The sequence below is a fragment of the Schistocerca piceifrons genome, chromosome 1 (genome assembly GCF_021461385.2).
Source record: "Schistocerca piceifrons isolate TAMUIC-IGC-003096 chromosome 1, iqSchPice1.1, whole genome shotgun sequence".
Taxonomy (NCBI): domain Eukaryota; kingdom Metazoa; phylum Arthropoda; class Insecta; order Orthoptera; family Acrididae; genus Schistocerca; species Schistocerca piceifrons.
This window is the reverse complement of record NC_060138.1, coordinates 206,450,990-206,468,193: the sequence shown is the minus strand read 5'-3', so window position 1 is coordinate 206,468,193 and position 17,204 is coordinate 206,450,990. Positions and strand designations below refer to the sequence as shown.

Sequence of the window (17,204 nt, the reverse complement as noted above, 5' to 3'; positions counted from 1 at the left end):
TCTCTGTGTCATTTGTTGCCGGCACCAGGATGTACTCTTATTCAGTACATACGTTACCGGTCTTCACCCCAGCAGGAGAACCCGGCAAGTGCCATAAACCGATTTCCCATAAACAGCGCTCAATGTAAGAGGAGCCAAAATAACTGTACACGTGTCTCGGCTTACCCGTAGGCACTCGACCGTTTATGAGAAAACGACAGTCAAAGTTTACGATGTAATTCAGATGGTATTTAGCGCGCGATAAGCTCATCCCATCAGGTGGCATAGTGGCTAGCGTCCGGCCTCTTGCTTTCGCGTCCCGTGTTCGAAACCTGATTATTGTTTTTATTTATTTTATCTTATTATATTCCTTTCATTTGTGCACCCACGTACGCAGAAGTTTACTACATGGATGTATCTTGTCAGGTTAGGGGTACAAGTGCATTATATTAAATGTAAACTTACAAATGTCTTTCGCAATAAATGTAATACATGTATCATATAACATGTGTGTTTATGATATTTTTGGAGGTTGCAATCTTTAATTAACACATGAGGGCTTCTCTGGGTTGTTAATTAAATAAATCTGAAAGCTATTAATTTTGTCAGCAGCTCGCGGTCACACGGTAGCGTTCTCGCTTCCCGAGCACGGGGTCCCGGGTTCGATTCCCGGCGGGGTCAGGGATTTTCAGCCGTCTCGAGATGACTGAGTGTTGTTGTGTCGTCTTCATCATCATCATTCATCCGCATTACGGTCGGAGGAAGGCAAAGGCGGTGCGGGTCTCCCGCATCGTTCCCCTACGCTCTGTCAAGGAGTATGGTACTTCATCATCATAATCATCATCACAATCTTTTTAAATTCTCATATTCTTATATTTTATTCCTAAGTTTATTCTTCAGGAAGGTTTCTTGCATTCCCTTGTATGGTACCGCTCATAGAACCATTCGAAATATAGAAATCCCGAACACCACGAGCATCGCGTGGAGGCCGATATGCCACAGCGACGTTTGTTCGTAAGATTCTCACTAGCGAAATAAACGTAGTTAACATTGCTGAAGAATTCACGCGGTGGCAATAATTTCACAGCAAACCAGGCCTAAAGTACTACTGTTCCGAAAACTAGTGCCTCTAATTCATTTTAAATCAAAGTACACTATAGGCATTACACCGAAAATATTTCAAATACTTTTTTCATTACGGTAAATGATGACAGCCAAAACAGTTGCAGGATAACGATTTACTAAAAATTCTTGTCTACGGTTTCGGTATATATAAATATACCTTCATCAGAAGTAAAATACACTAAAATCACATCCTTCCTTGGAGATTCATAAAACAACTGTGCCAAAGGCGTCGTCAGTAATTAAAACATCATCTCCATTTATACAACATAATAATGGACAGAGGGTCGATGCTAATCAAGCTAATGCTGATGCTAAGCTGTGTACGCATCGACCCTCTGTCCATAATTATGTTGTATAAATGGAGATGATGTTTTAGCTACTGACGACGCCTTTGGCACAATTGTTTTATGAATCTCCATTGCAGGGTGTGATTTTAGTATATTTTACTTCTGATGAAGGTATATTTATATATACTGAAACCGTGGTCAACAGTTTTTAATGAATCTTCATCCTGCAACTGTTTTGGCTGTCATCATTTACCGTGAAGAATTTCAACAGTTGCTGTTTCAGCCATGTTTAAAAACTTTTTTCATTAATTCATTTTTATTTTATTTTTTATTATTTGTTTAATTCGTTCACGAGGCGTACAATTAGTAGACAAATAAGTACAACGTTATTTCAATATATATCGGAAGACATTCGTGTAGTAATGTTCTACGTACATGGGAACATAAATGAGAAACAAAAGTAAAAATAAAATACGGGGATTATGACACCAAGCACAAAAGCGTGAAGCCGCGTCGCTAGTCACTGTGCCACCGTACAGACTGAACTATCTACTTACTAAAATGCACATAAAATACCTCGAAAAATTTGACCGTCGTTTCCTCAGAAAAGGTCGAATATCGAAAGATGACCCGAGACACGTAGTGGCTTATTTTGACTCTTCTTTCACTGAGCGAAGTTTCTGGGAAATCGGGTAGTGGTACCTGCCGTGTTCTCCTCGCCAGAGCCACGAACAATCGCCTTTCACCTTTTTCTAATCCGCCTCGCAAGCGACTCGGTGGAACTGGAAACAAATTTAGTGTTCTGGGAACGCTCGCTCAATGCGGTGCAGAGCGGTGCGTAGGAAGGTCGCCGCCCATAACAAACACTTCGAAAAAGGTCTTAGTTGCCCGTCCAAGTGTCCATCGTGCCACAAGAAGTCACAAAACAACACAGGCCGATATGTTTCGAAACTCTGGCAGCTTAGAAATAGACGAAAGAAAAATTTTCATTTGTAATGAGAACATAAGCTCAAACAAAGACTACAAAAGGTATACTTATTCCGACAAGACACTGTAACCGAATGTGAAAAACTATGCCACCCCTCGCTTGCTGCTCAATCAAAGACACTACGTGATATCAAGGAGTAATGAGATAAGCAGTGAGATTTACTGAAACTAGATTACGACGGAAAATAACAAACGGCAGAACCATCAAGAATACAGTGAAATCTTTGCAAACTGTTGATAATAATTATGCCGTATTAAGTTGTCAAATTTTGAAAATAAATGTAGCACAAAAGGAAAACACACAGCCACAACGGAAGGGAGACGACAGAAACACGTGCATCCTATAGCTAGCCCTTCTTTATTGACTGCATCCAAACAAGACAAGCCAAAAGCATGACAAGTAGAAGATGTACTCTCACAATTTCCATACTGAAATCTATAGCTGAATGTGTAATAACGTATGTAGTTATTAAAAGATTGTGTTTTACTTGTTTTGTGATTTAATTGTGTGAAATGAGTAAGTAGGCTGTTTAGGTTCTTATATTGGTAACGCCGCCGGCACATAGCGCTCTCTGTATGAAAATCACTGGCTGTGCTGTGTGCAGTCTGTGGCTAGTTTGCATTGTTGTCTGCCATTGTAGTGTTGGGCAGCGACAGCTAGATGTTAACAGCGCGTAGCGTTGCGCAGTTGGAGGTGAGCCGCCAGCAGTGGTGGATGTGGAGAGAGAAATGGCGGAGTTTTGATATTTGTAAAAATGGATGTTATGAACTCCTATATATATTATGACTTTTGATGATATTAAGGTAAATACATTGTTTGTTCTCTATTAATATCTTTCGTTTGCTAACTATCCCTATCAGTAGTTAGTGCCTTCCATAGTTCGAATCTTTTATTTAGCTGGCAGTAGTGGCGCTCGCTTTATTGCAGTAGCTCGAGTAACCAAGATTTTTGTGAGGTAAGCGATTTGTGAAACGCATAGGTTAATGTTAGTCAGGGCCATTCTTTTGTAGGGATTTTTGAAAGTCAGATTGCGTTGCGCTAAAAATATTGTATGTCAGTTTAAGCACAGTCTTGTGTAATTTTTCAAAGGGGACGTTTCAAATGTTACGTAATTGGTTAAAATGTAAGTTAAGAAAAAAGAAAAACAGTAGGGAAGTTTCAGACCACAAAATTAAAGAGGCAGAGTTTGGACCTCAATCTGTCTTAGGATTTTTATCTGCCATTTATTGCTTCTTTAACCTCATCAAATGATTTGTTGATGTGAAAATGCCAACTGGCACCATTATTCAAAGTCCATGCTGAACTGTAAGTTTCCCATAGAACTGACTGGGTAATCGCTTCAAAGGTCGAAGGAAAAGAGTGGCATAACAGCTTACTACCTCCAGTACAACTAATATAGAACTGTTGTTAAATACACAGGGTGATGAATGTGGAAACGTCACCTCCAGAAAGTAGAAACTGCTGCAAAAAATTGTTTTTTTTCAGTCAACAATATAGTCAATAATTAACGTCAAAGTTTTTTTTAGTTTCTACCGACGACCAGTAGAAATGGGCATAACAGTCTGCCGCACGTCAGACTTACTGGTTTGAGTAGTAATAAGTAGCGGATACGTAGAAGGAGAGGTAAGCCTTATTCGCAAAGAAACATTCACCAAGAAGCGCTTCAGACCAGCCCTGTAGAAGCTGGACTCTAGACGTTTCCACTCTCTTTTGCTTATTTCAGTACTGCATCTATTCGTTGCGTTCATCATGCTTTGTTTAGACTAAGCAGTACCAAAATATCTGTAAAATGTTGCAGTGTGACGTTCGTTGTGGACCCTGTATCTGACATGCGTTAGTCGTTCTCCAAAATAATGAACTAAGAATCCTAGGCAGGCATTGAAAAAATGCTAGTAAACCCTCGAAAATAGTGATCTGAGAATCCAGCGACTGCTAAGTGAGACAAGAATCGCAATTACTTCGGTTTATTCTGATAAAGTTATTCATGAAACAATTAAGAAACAATGGCAATATATTAATATGTTATAAAACATTGACACATCCGACAAAGCAATCAGGGAATGATTCGAACTGTTGTGCAAGTGGCATAATTGCATCATGATCGTCGTGATGTTAATTGAGGTACAGATGGCAGTACAAAACGGAATACTTTGTACCTGTGGTCGGATATGAAAGCAGGCCTTTTATTGAATCTAAATGAAAGTCTTCAAAGTGAAGCTTGAAGTAATTAGAATGCTATAAAACTACTTTAATTTCCTTACACATCGTGTTGGGGTTGCGTCTCAGCCTCACCATAGTAAAGTGTAGATGGGTGCTGAAGTGGCTGCAGATTCAGTCATCGGGGGCACAGGCGACCCTCGCCATCGGCAAAGCGCAAATTTCTCTACGGTCCTCAGTACTTCAGTTTTGGTGGCGGCACGGCAGCAGTGGAACGTTCAGGCAGCTGAGGCTGCCGAAAATCAGGTTTCTCAAAGAAACTGAAGTGATTCCTGATCGACTGATTACTAAAATGGAAACCTCTCCTCGTCGTTGCTATGTTGAGATCGGCTGGGTTCGGATCTTCCAAATGCTGTCCATCATTACATAAGGTCTGCCCTTTCTTTGTTTAGCAATGTTTGTTCCTTCTAGTTCCCACTTCACAATCACATCACGAGCAGTCGATCCTACTTCGCCTATATCGGTCGATCGTCCGCTCCAAGCTGGATTATGGGAGCTTTGTATATTCCTCTGCACGGCCGTCCATCTTACGCCGCCTTAACTCTGTACAACATCGGGGGTTACGTCTTGCGATCGGAGCATTCTATACTAGTCCCGTCGAGAGTCTTCATGCTGAAGCCGGTGAATTGCTACTAACCTACCGGCGCTATATACTGCTTTGTCGGTATGCCTGTCGGCTATTATCAATGCCCGACCACCCGTCTTATCTTTCCTTTTTTGACGACTCTCTCGACCGTCAATACGGGTTGTATGTATCTGACCTGCTACCCCCTGGAGTTCGCTTTCGCCGCCTCCTTCAGCAACTTGATTTTCCACTCCCTGCAACCTTTAGAGTGGGCGAGAGCCAAACGCCACCTTCACTCCAGGCTCATATTCGCGTTCACCTTGACCTCAGCTCGCTCCCAAAGGAGGTTACCCCAGCTTCGGTCTACCTCTCGCGGTTTGTCGAACTTTGTTCGAAGTTCATTAATACGATCTTCGTTTATACAGATGGCTCTAAGACCACTGACGGTGTCGGGTGTTCTTTTATTATCGGGGTACACAGTTTCAAATACCGGCTCCATAGCCATTGTTCGGTCTTCACAGCTGAGCTATTTGCCCTCTATCAGGCTGTTCTTTACATCCGCCACCACCGACATTCTGCTTATGTCATCTGCTCTGATTCCCTGAGCGTCATCCAGAGCCTCAGTGATCCGTATCCGATTCACCCTTTCGTGCACCGGATCCAACGCTCTCTTCAGCAGCTGGCGGACGACGGTTCTCCGGTTACCTTTATATGGGTTCTTGGCCATATCGGTATCCCTGGGAACGAAGCTACAGATGCCGTGGCCAAGGCTGCGGTCCTCCAGCCGCGGACAGCTTCTTGTTGTGTGCCTTCATCTGATTTTAGCAGGGTCATTTGTCAGCGCATTTTATCGCTGTGGCATGCCGATTGGTCTACACTTACTGAAAACAAGCTTCGGGCCTTGAAACCTCTCCCCACGGCTTGGACGACCTCTTCACGCCCTTCTCGGCGGGAGGAGGTCGTTTTGGCCCGGTTACGGATTGGACACTGCCGGTTCAGCCACCGCCATCTGCTGACGGCTGCGCCGGCGCCGTTCTGCCCATGTGGGCAATTGCTGACGGTCCGCCACATTTTAACGTCCTGTCCGAATTTTAATACACTGCGCATTGATCTTGGCCTGCCATGTACTCTGGATGAAATTTTAGCGGATGACCCAGGAGCAGCTGCTCGGGTTCTTCGTTTCATCCACTTGACAAACCTGTTTAAGGACATTTGATTATACTGTTTTCTTTTAATACCTTGCCTGTTAATGTGCCTTTTACAGTGTTGTCCTTTTTAGTTGCTATTTTAACCTTGTGCCTCGCAGTGCATTCATAATTTAGTCTGGACGCTAATGACCACTGTAGTTGTGCGCTCTACAACCACAAAAAAAACTAGCAGTCGACTTAAGGAACGCTAGAAGGGTTGAAATATCCGTGATAAGTGGGTTAGCCAGGTGACTATACTGAGTAGTCCATCTTCGAAGTTACTGGGTTCTCTTGGCTGACCCATTCTGCTGTTTCTGCGTCTCCACTTACAACGCAGTACTCCCCGCCTCCATTTACACTGGTGGATCCGCCACACATGTAATCTAGTGGTCAATTCCGCATTCATAAGGGTGCCCAGGCACTTTTGATCAGGTAGTGTCGTACGTTCCACGCCAGTTTGGCGTTTGTCATCTTCTGCCTTCTTGACGTTGCAGTTTTGTTGATTGCTGTGTGCGTGTGTGTGTGTGTGTGTGTGTGTGTGTGTGTTTCTGTGATGTTGTGTCAGACAGCTTCGGGCGACAGAGAACACGTATCGATAAACGCTGAGCGCAGCGCGGCAGAGTCCTCTGCAGACGCGCGCCCCATAAAGTTGTTTGTCCTGAGCCACCGGCGGCCAGTCGTTAGCGGGCGGGAAGCCATCAAACGTGACGACGGCCTTCTGCTGCGCTAGGGAATGCCCCTGCCCGCGTCCGTGCGGAGACGGGGGCGCCGCGCCGAACCAGGGCATTCGATTAGCGCTTCCTCGGCGCCACCGCCGTCAAAAAATAAAAATAAGTTTGCGCGCCCCTCAGCCGGCCTCGGCGGTGATTTATGGATTTGTTTTGCGGCGGCGACGCGATTAATGACCACACGGCTGTGGTCGCTGACCACTACCGGGCGAACTCCCAAACTGGGACGGTCTATCGCCACTGAATGTGTCCTCCTCACCGATTCGCTAGGCTTCTCCTCCACACGTGGAGTAAAGGCGAGCAAAAATACCTGACTCGGGTAACAAATTCAACAAGCCTAATCTCCGGTTCGATATATGCAGGTAGTGGCGATATAAACTACATCTACATCTGCATCTACATTTATACTCAGCAAGCCACTTTACGTGCCACTGTCATTACCTCCCTTTCCTGTCCCAGTCGCCGGCCGAGGTGGCCGAGCGGTTCTAGGCGCTACAGTCTGGAACCGCGCGACCGCTACGGACGCAGGTTCGAATCCTTCCTCGGGCATGGATGTGTGTTGTGATGTACTTAGGTTAGTTAGGTTTAAGTAGTTCTAAGTTCTAGGGGACTGATGACCTCAGAAGTTAAGTCCCGTAGTGCTCACAGCCATTTCAACAATTTTTTTTTTTTTCCCCCAGTCGCGTATGGTTCGCGGGAAGAACGGCTGCCGCAAAGCCTCCGTGCGCGCTCGAATATCTCTAATTTTACATTCGTGATCTCCTCCGGAGGTATAAGTAGGGGGAAGAAATATATTCGATACCTCATCCAGAAACGCACCCTCTCGAAACCTAGACAGCAAGCTACACCGAGACGCAGAGCGCCTCTCCTGCAAATACCTGGCACGGAGCACTGATGAGCAATTCTCAAGTATAGGTCGAACGAGTATTTTGTAAGTCACCTCCTTTGTTGATGGACTACAATTTCTAAGGACTCTCCCAATGAATCTCAACCTGGCATCTGCCTTACCAACAATTAATTTTATATGATCATTCCACTTCAAATCGTTCCGTACGCATACTCCCAGATATTTTACAGAAGTAACTGCTACCAGTGTTTGTTCCGCTATCATATGATCAGACAATAAAGGATCCTTCTTTCTATGTATTCGCAATACGTTACATTTGTCTATGTTAAGGGTCAGTTCCCACTTCCTGCACCAAGTGCCTATCCACTGCAGATCTTCCTGCATTTCGCTGCAATTTTCTAATGCTGCAATTTCTCTGTATACTACATCATCATCCACGAAAAGCCGCGTGGAACTTCCGACACTATCTACTAGGTCAGGGGTTTCCAAACTTTTTAGTCCGCGCGTCACATTGACTCCTTCACGAAGTCATAAGGGCCAAGATCTACCTAGTAGGATTAAAGCACCATAGCACTTCATGATCACCGTAATATAAGGCTAAAGGAAAGATGAAATCGCAAAAAATCTAAGGTTGTGGGAATAGCTAGCATTGAAACGAACTACGATTTTTATTTAATTACATAATTTTGATTGGTGGACGTACCTGACCGAAATTCTGGCGTATTTTATTCTGGCGAATTTCACCAACAAAAAAGTATATCACTGCACATTCTTTATGTATTTTACAACGTAATCAAAAGACAGTGAAACCTCGCTTAAGAAGCGTCTTCCATAGTGATTGATTACTAAGGCTAGTCGCCGAAGTGGCGTCCATTTGAAAGATTTGCACCAGACTCGTGAGTAGAATAAAATGCAAATAATTTTTTTACTTAAAATGTTTTCGCCAAACTAGTCTGTTAACCGTTCTTTTTTTTTTCACTATCGCACGGAGAATGGTCTGTCACTTTATTGTGGATAGCCACAAGTTTAACCGTGACCTTCCGCTTTGTAAAGATAGAGCTCCGACAATGTCGCGGTGTATTGGTCGCAATAGGCCTCGAAACTCAGTTGTTGGCAGTATAGGTACCACCTCAAATATTTGGCGGGCCGGATACCGGGGATGTCCGGCCAGCTAACGCGGGCCGGTTTGCCGGCGCTCGCGGGCCGGTTTCGGCCCGCGGGCCGTAGCTTGGAGACCCCTGTACTAGGTCATTTATATATATTGTGAAAAGCAATGGTCCCATAACACTCCCCTGTGGCACACCAGAGGTTACTTTAACGTCTGTAGACGTCTCCCCATTGAGAACAAGATGCTGTGTTCTGTTTGCTAAAAACTCTTCAATCCAGCCACACAGCTGGTCTGATATTCCGTAGGCTCTTACTCTGTTTATCAGGCGACAGTGCGGAACTGTATCGAACGCCTTCCGGAAGTCAAGGAAAATTGCATCTTCCTGGGAGCCTGTATCTAATATTTTCTGGGTCTCATGAACAAATGAGCATTATTTTGCTCAACAATGCTTTTCTTAATACTCAAAGACAGTCTGTCCTTTCACGAGTCCACGCTTTACAAATGTACCCTGTGTGATCAAAAGCATCCGGACACCTGGCTGAAAATGACTTACAAGTTCGTGGCGCCCTTCATCGGTAATGCAGGAATTCAATATTGTGTTAGCCCATCCTTAACCTTGATGACAGCTTCCATTCTCTCAGGCATACGTTCAATAAGGTACGGGAAGATTTCTTAGGGAATGGCAGCCGATTCTTCACTGTTTGCTGCACTGAGGACAGGTATGAATGTCGTTCGGTGAGGCCTGGCACGGAGTCGACATTCCAAAACATCCCAAAGCTGTTCTATAGGATTCAGGTCAAGACTCTATGCAGGCCATTCCAGTATGGGGATGTTATTGCCGTGTAACCACTCCGCCACACGCAGCGCATTATGAACAGGTATTCGATCGTGTTGAAAGATGCGGTCGCCATACCAGAATCGCTCTTCAACAGTTGGAAGCAAGAAGGTGCTTAAAATATCAATGTAGGCCTGTGGTTGTGATAGTTCCACGCAAATCAACGAGGGGGGGGGGGTGGGGGGGGGAAGCTCCCTCCATGAAAAACACGACCACACCATAACACCATCGCCTCCGAATTTTACTCCTGGCACTAGACACGCTGACAGATAACGTTCACCGGGCATTCGCCATACCCACACCCTGACATCGGATCGCCACATTGTGTACCGTGATTCGTCACTTCACACATCGTTTTTCCACTGTTGAATCGTCCAATTTTTACACTCCTTACACCAAGCAGGGCGTCGTTTGGCATTTACCGGTGTGATGTGTGGCTTATCAGCAGCCGCTCGACCATGAAATCCAAGTTTTCTCACCTTCCGCCTAACTCTCATAATACTTGCAGTGGATCCTAGTGCAGTTTGGAATTCCTGTGTGACGGTCTGGATAGATGTCTGCCTTTTACACATTACGACCCAGTTCAACTGTCGGCGGTCTCTGTCAATCAACAGACGAGGCCGCCTGTACGCTTTTGTGCTGTGCGTGTCCCTTCACGTTTCCACTTCACTATCACATCGCAAACAGTGGGCCTAGGGATGTTTAGGATGTGGAAATCCCGTGTACAGACGCATGACACAAGTGACACCCAATCACCTGACCACGTTCGAAGTCTGAGAGTTCCGCGGAGCACCCCATTTTACTCCCTCACGATATCTAATGACTACTGAGGTCATTGATAGGGAATACCTAGCCGAAGGTGACAGCAAAATGCACCTATTATGAAAATCATGTGTTTTTGGAGGTGCCCAGATCACGTAGTGTATCTGTGGAAGTTAAAGACTCTGTAATCGATCTGTTACGCAAATGACTGATAAACTCATGCCGACCGTTGTGACCGAGCGGTTCTAGGCGCTTCCGCCTGGAATGGCGCAACCGCTAAGGGCGCAGGTTTGAATCCTGCTTCGGGCATGGATGTGTGTGATGTCCTTAGGTTAGTTAGGTTTAAGTAGTTGTAAGTTCCAAGGGACTGATGACATCAGATGTTAAGTCCCCCAGTGCTGAGAGCCATTTGAACCATTTTATCTCTTTACATTAACTTTTCACATGAAGTGGAATTTCGCACAGGTGCCTACATACAACTAAGTACAACCAACTCTCTAAAGCGTTGTAGTCGGAGAGTTCTAGATGCTCGATTCCACCATGACTGATTCCCTTGCGTCGGTGAACGAGGTGGTATTGGTGACGTTAGGCAACTTCCATCAAGGTAGGGAAAGTTTATTCGTTCTTTCTCTCTTGCACGGCAGCCGAGCAACGAGCACTCTGATCGACCGAGAGCCCGCTAATGACGGGTCACTTCCTGCTGAGGAGGCGGGACTGAATCCGATACTCAGCTCACCTCCTCGGTCGCCGGCAGGGGATTTCTCGCATATCGCTGGAGGACTGAAAGCCGGAAGGGGAAGGACGCGAGCGTGAGCGGGGAGAAGCGTCGTGGTAAATCGCGTCAGCGCGCGCGCTGCGAGTATTTTTACGCATCAGCCGCTAAGCCGTCGCGACCGAGTTTTCCGCTCCTTGTTTACGGAGGGCCGCGCGCCGTCGGCCGTCCGTCCCCGGCCACGCCCACGCCGCCTCCACCTCCGCCCACACCTGTGACGGGCTGGGCCGGCGGTCCCGTAAGCCCGCGCCGCCTGAGTGCGGGCTTATCTCCATGGCGACTGATGGCCGGGGAGACCGCCGCCATAGAAAAATACGCTCTGCATAATCCGGCGGGCGGCGCCTAAATCCCCCGATAACAGCCGGCGCACAGCGCAGCGTGTTTACCTCGACGTCGCCGCTGTCCCCCCGGGAGGGAAGACGGAGTCACGGACGAAACAAGCAGCGGCCTCCCCCTCCTCCTCCTCCACCCGCTCCTCCCACGCAAATCCCCGGGGCAGGTGGTCGCCTCTCACGCCGACACGCTTCACTCAGCTCCTCTGCTAGACGGCGACTCTCTCTGCCCTAAAGGTCATTCGGGCGGCGGTCTTCTCTTTCCTCCATCCTCCACGTCCACCTCAAGCCCTTATCCTATCGTTGTGGGATAGCGACCCTCAGACATCTGTATTTATAACCACCAATAGTTCTACTTTTGCAAGATTTTCATTTTTTTAATTTCGCGATGCGTTTCGAACTGAAGTTCATCCTAAGGTTGTAACTAACCGGTTACTACGGGTTATTCCTTATTATTGGGAATGGAAATACTTATTGCTTATGAAATCAACGTGAGAAGAATAGGGTCGCCACCGACTCAGACCATACAACTAATTAAAGATTTGGTCGAGTCGGAAAATAAATTAATTTGATCACAGACCAAAAACTCACAAAAATGCATACGTTGTGAGGTCGCTCACAGCGGATACGATGTAATTAATAGTATTGCCCGTGCGCTGTTCACGACAATCAAACATTTAAAATAAAATAGAAAATGCATGAACACTGCATAAGATCAGCTCCCAGCAACACACCTGAAAATATGACTTAATCTAAAGCATTTGTTATAAAATACAAAAGGAGACTAATCACTGGACCTGTGCATAAGGAATCGCATTTGATGTGCTAATGGGAAAGCTACGAGGTGAGTGGCTTAGGCGCAAAAACGTAATCTCGGAACACAAGAGAAAATTGTAGATAAAATCATTTATTCCTAAACTAAGGATGTGAGGCATGTACACGATTCCTGATAACACGTGGTTTGTGGAGGCACAATTTCTAGGTATAGTGCCAAATTCCAACAATATCACATCATACAATCATGTTAACATTTTCTAAAACAAACATGCGATCGGACAGTTAATGATGCCGGTAGCCCAACAACTATAATGTTCTACCACGTGGTTGGCTCCCCACGGACGAAAGACACGGAAAGTAAGCAAAATTTACGAGAAGGCAAGGCTCTAAATATTTAGAAAGGTGAAAGCTTATACAGGTACAGCTGAAGGCAAACTGACATTCATACAGAAGCCAGTGCTCACTTCTTATCGACACCTTTGTGTGGCGCTCTTCCGGCGGATCCAAGTCTGCTACAGAAATTTGCTAAAAGAAAAATCTGCCAAAGTTTTGCATTCCTTGCTGCGACAAGGCAAAACAATCTTCCAGATTTGAAAAGCGAGACCAAAGGCTAACAACTCTCCCCTCGCCAAGTAACAAAGCACCACGCGGTCAGTCTAACTCACCCTTCTTCGACTGGAGCACAGTTGTGGACGATTCCCGTACCGGCGCAGGCTGCCCCCCTTTTTCTTCTCCAGCCTCTTCCACGCTCCGCGTGGACCGGAAAACCCCAAGATGCCATTTCCGCCACCAACCTAACGCAGGTGGATTTCTCACAAGTAGCGGAAACCTCTTTGCCGACTTGACCACTATGAGAGTTGGCTATTCTGTGCAACTGCTGCTGAATCTGTACGACTATCGCAGACTTTCTGCAGCAGACTACGCCACCGTCTAGCAACGTGACACACAACCACTTTCATTCAATCACTTTACTATGAGAGTAAAGAGAATAGAGAAACAAGGAAAAGAAAGAGAAATGGTAATGAAAATGGGCTACCGGACTAATGAAAGGTGGCTACAGGACCCTTTCAAGGTTTTTGTACACTGAGGCGTAAAAGTCATGAGTACGGATATGCACATACACAGATACGCATACGCAAAGTGTAAAAGGGCTGTGGATAGACGGAACTGTCATTTGTGCTCTGATGATTCATGTAAAAAGTTTTCCGACTTGATTGTAACCGCGCGACTGGGATTAAAAGACTTTGAACGCGGAATCGTAGGGGAGATAGACACATGGGACATTCAGTTTTGGAAATCGTTAGGAAATTCAATATTCCTAGATCCACAATGCCAAGATTGTGCCGAGGCATTACCTCACACCACCGACAGCGCTGTGGCTGACAGCCCGCACTTAACGACCGAGAGCAGCGGCGTTTGCGTAGAGTTGTCAACGCTGACAGATGAGCAAAACTGCGTGAAATAATGTGGGACGTACGACGACCGTATCCGTCAGGAAAGTGCGGCGAAATTTATCATTAATGGACTCTGGTAGCAGACGACCGACTCGATTGCCGTCGCTAAAGCCGACGGCACACGGACCGTGCTGCCGAACGTTAACGTTGAGCGTGCCAAGTTCAACGTGCTGCTGAACGCTCAGGAACGATGCGACTTGTGCATACGGCATGTGGGGCCCAACGTGGTATACATGATCGCAACGCACTCCAGCGGCACTTGAGGGATGTTTCTAGCTCGTAAATCACACTGTTTACCCAACGGGCGCGCGTAAAATTCCCACATTAGCTCTATTAAAACGCACATTTCCTCCGTCGTCCTCGAAAAGGAAAGTTCCATGTAAAATCAATAAGGACACAGGTTTATAAAAGTTCCATTACAAACAGTGCGGTACAAATTTGGAATACTCCTCCGCCTAAGATAAACATTATTTCATCATTCCAAGGTCAGTCTTACTTGATCACTGTTCCTACCCAATAGCAGAATATTTGCAACATGTAAATTACGAAGCGTAAAAGAAAAAAGGAGCAAAATATCTTTATACAAGTAGCACAAGTTGTCCTGTAGATTAAGCCAATCGAACAGTCACCCCTAAAAAAAAGGTGAATTTATATTTACACAACATCAAATATTATAGTATATACTTATATTAAACTAATAATAAAGTATCGGAATCTAATAAAAACGCGAATGTTAGGAAAAAAAGGTTTTGGAAGTGTCAAGACGCGAACCACTGCCCCAATAAACAACTCAATACAGGACAGTGACGCTACTCATTAGATTAAACCAACAACGTACCCTGGGCATCTAATCATAGTATGTTACCCCTTGCTGAAAACCTTAATCGTAGATATGTTATTAACTGAAATTTAATTATAACAAATTTTACCAAGAACAATGCGTTTTGGGTGGATCTTCAGTGTGTCGCTGCCTTCAAATAGCCTACTCTCATAATACGCAAGTTACAATAATTCTTTTGCCACGAATATGATGTTTCTCACTATTTTATTGGAACGAATCACACAGTTGACAACGGGTTTTCCAGTGGTTCTCAATTTTCCGGTGCTCAGAAACGGCATATATACACATAGGCTTGAAATGAATGCCAATATGGCGCCTCACAACTCTGTACTGAAGGGAGACGGCGTGCGGGTGACGTAGGTGGCGTTGTGCCATCTCACTGGTCAACGCTCAGACGCACGCTCAGAATATCTGACATGCCAGATATGGCTCTGCACATTCGGAAAGTCTCCCGAACGTGCTATTCCATGCTATGACGTCAGAAACTCGACACTCTCAACGGTCGGATGCACGGTCCGTGTGCCGACGGCTTAACAGCTCCTCAGCACGTGACCATATCGGTTGTACACTACACGACTGGAAAACAGTGGTGTGGTCTGATGGCTCCCGATTTCAGTTGTTAAGAGCTGATGGTAAGGTTAGAGTGTAGAGTGCGGTGCAGACTACACAACGCCATGAAACCAAGTTGTCAGTGAGACTCTGTTCAAGCTGGTGGTGATTCCATAACGCCGTGGGCTGTATTCGTATGGATTGAACAGGGCCCTCTGGTTCAAGTGAAGCGATCATTGACTGGTAATGGCTATGTTCGGTACCCTGAGACCATTTCATGGACTTCATGTACCCAAACAACAATGGAATTTTTGTGGATGACCACACGCCACGTGGCCAGGCCACAGTTCAAGTAAAAGATTTGGCTGCCCATCGAACATGTATGGGACATAATCGACATGTCACTTCCTGCACCGGCAGCACTTAGCACTTCAGCCGTTATGGACGCCTATAGAGACAGCATGGCTGAGTATTTCTTCAAGGGACGAGTCCATGCCACGTCCAGGTGCTCCATTATGGCGGGCAAAAGGAGCTCCGACACGATATCAGAAGCACCCCATGACTTCACCTCAGTGTATATTATCGTGTGTACCAGCACGTGTGTCTCGTCCTGTTCCTCGGAGTATAGCCCGCAGAGTCTTTTAAAGGTCACACGGCCGCTAGTTTTCCCTGTCCCCCATGCTTCTCACTCAGATCAAGTGTACATCTTGCCTGTTCCTTGGGGAACTCAGTCCCCCGACTACCTTCGTTTCAGGCTACCAAAATACACACTTTCATCTAATTTTTAATTTTAATATTCCCTTATGTCTTCCCACTGCTGTCGAAACATACACCGCCGCCTGTCGGGGCTAAACTGAACTTCTGATTTTACAGAGCGTACCGTAATTAACAACGAAAACTGGAACAGTTGACCATAAAAAACTCTCCTCCCGAAGAGGCGATGAAGGCCCAACGGTACTGGCCGGCCGCAGTGTCATCCTCTGCTCATTGGCTTCACTGGATGCGGATAGGGAGGGGCATGTGGTCAGCACACCGCTCTCCCAGCCGTATGTCAGTTTCCGCGACCGGAGCCGCTACTTTTCAGTCAAGTAGCTCCTCAGTTTGCCTCAGAAGGGCTGAGTGCACCCCGCTTGCCAACAGCGCTCGCCAGACCAGATGGTCACCCATCCAAGTGCTAGCCCAGCCCGACAGCGCTTAACTTCGGTGATCTGACGGGAACCGGTGTTACCACTGAGGCAAGGCCGTTGGCGAAACAGTTGACCATGGCTAAACAAATTACAGTTATCCATTACAGAACTTTTTCTGAAACATTTCTTTCCCTCACACACCAAGCACAAAAAGAAAGTTTAATACGCTTATCGTACGAGGAACAGATAAAAACTGCCCGCATCTCGTGGTCGTGCGGTAGCGTTCTCGCTTCCCACGCCCGGGTTCCCGGGTTCGATTCCCGGCAGGGTCAGGGATTTTCTCTGCCTCGTGATGGCTGGGTGTTGTGTGATGTCCTTAGGTTAGTTAGGTTTAAGTAGTTCTAAGTTCTAGGGGACTGATGACCATAGATGTTAAGTCCCATAGTGCTCAGAGCCATTTGATAAAAACTAGTAACAACACTGTCGTAACATGAAGGATGTGAGTCCAATGGTATGCACACTCATAGCATGAGGTCAGTTGAAGTAGCGCAGTAAGCGGTGGCGGCTGTGTTGCTTTTAGTTGCACTGCGTACTGTCTGAAAGTGCGGGAGCCCAGTTAAGGCACCCGTAACAGTATGTTTAGGGAACTCGAACAACATGTGTGGATCGAGACTGAAGTGGCACATAGTCGGAGCGCACAAGAATGTTGTCATGGAGTGAGTGA

At 46.0% G+C, this 17,204-nt stretch overlaps 1 pseudogene; it reads right to left on the bottom strand.

Annotated features, from left to right (window-relative positions):
* Nucleotides 1-16,484: 16,484 nt before the first annotated feature.
* LOC124724259 lies at nt 16,485-16,602 on the bottom strand (annotated as a pseudogene).
* Between the last annotated feature and the right edge of the window lie 602 nt (nt 16,603-17,204).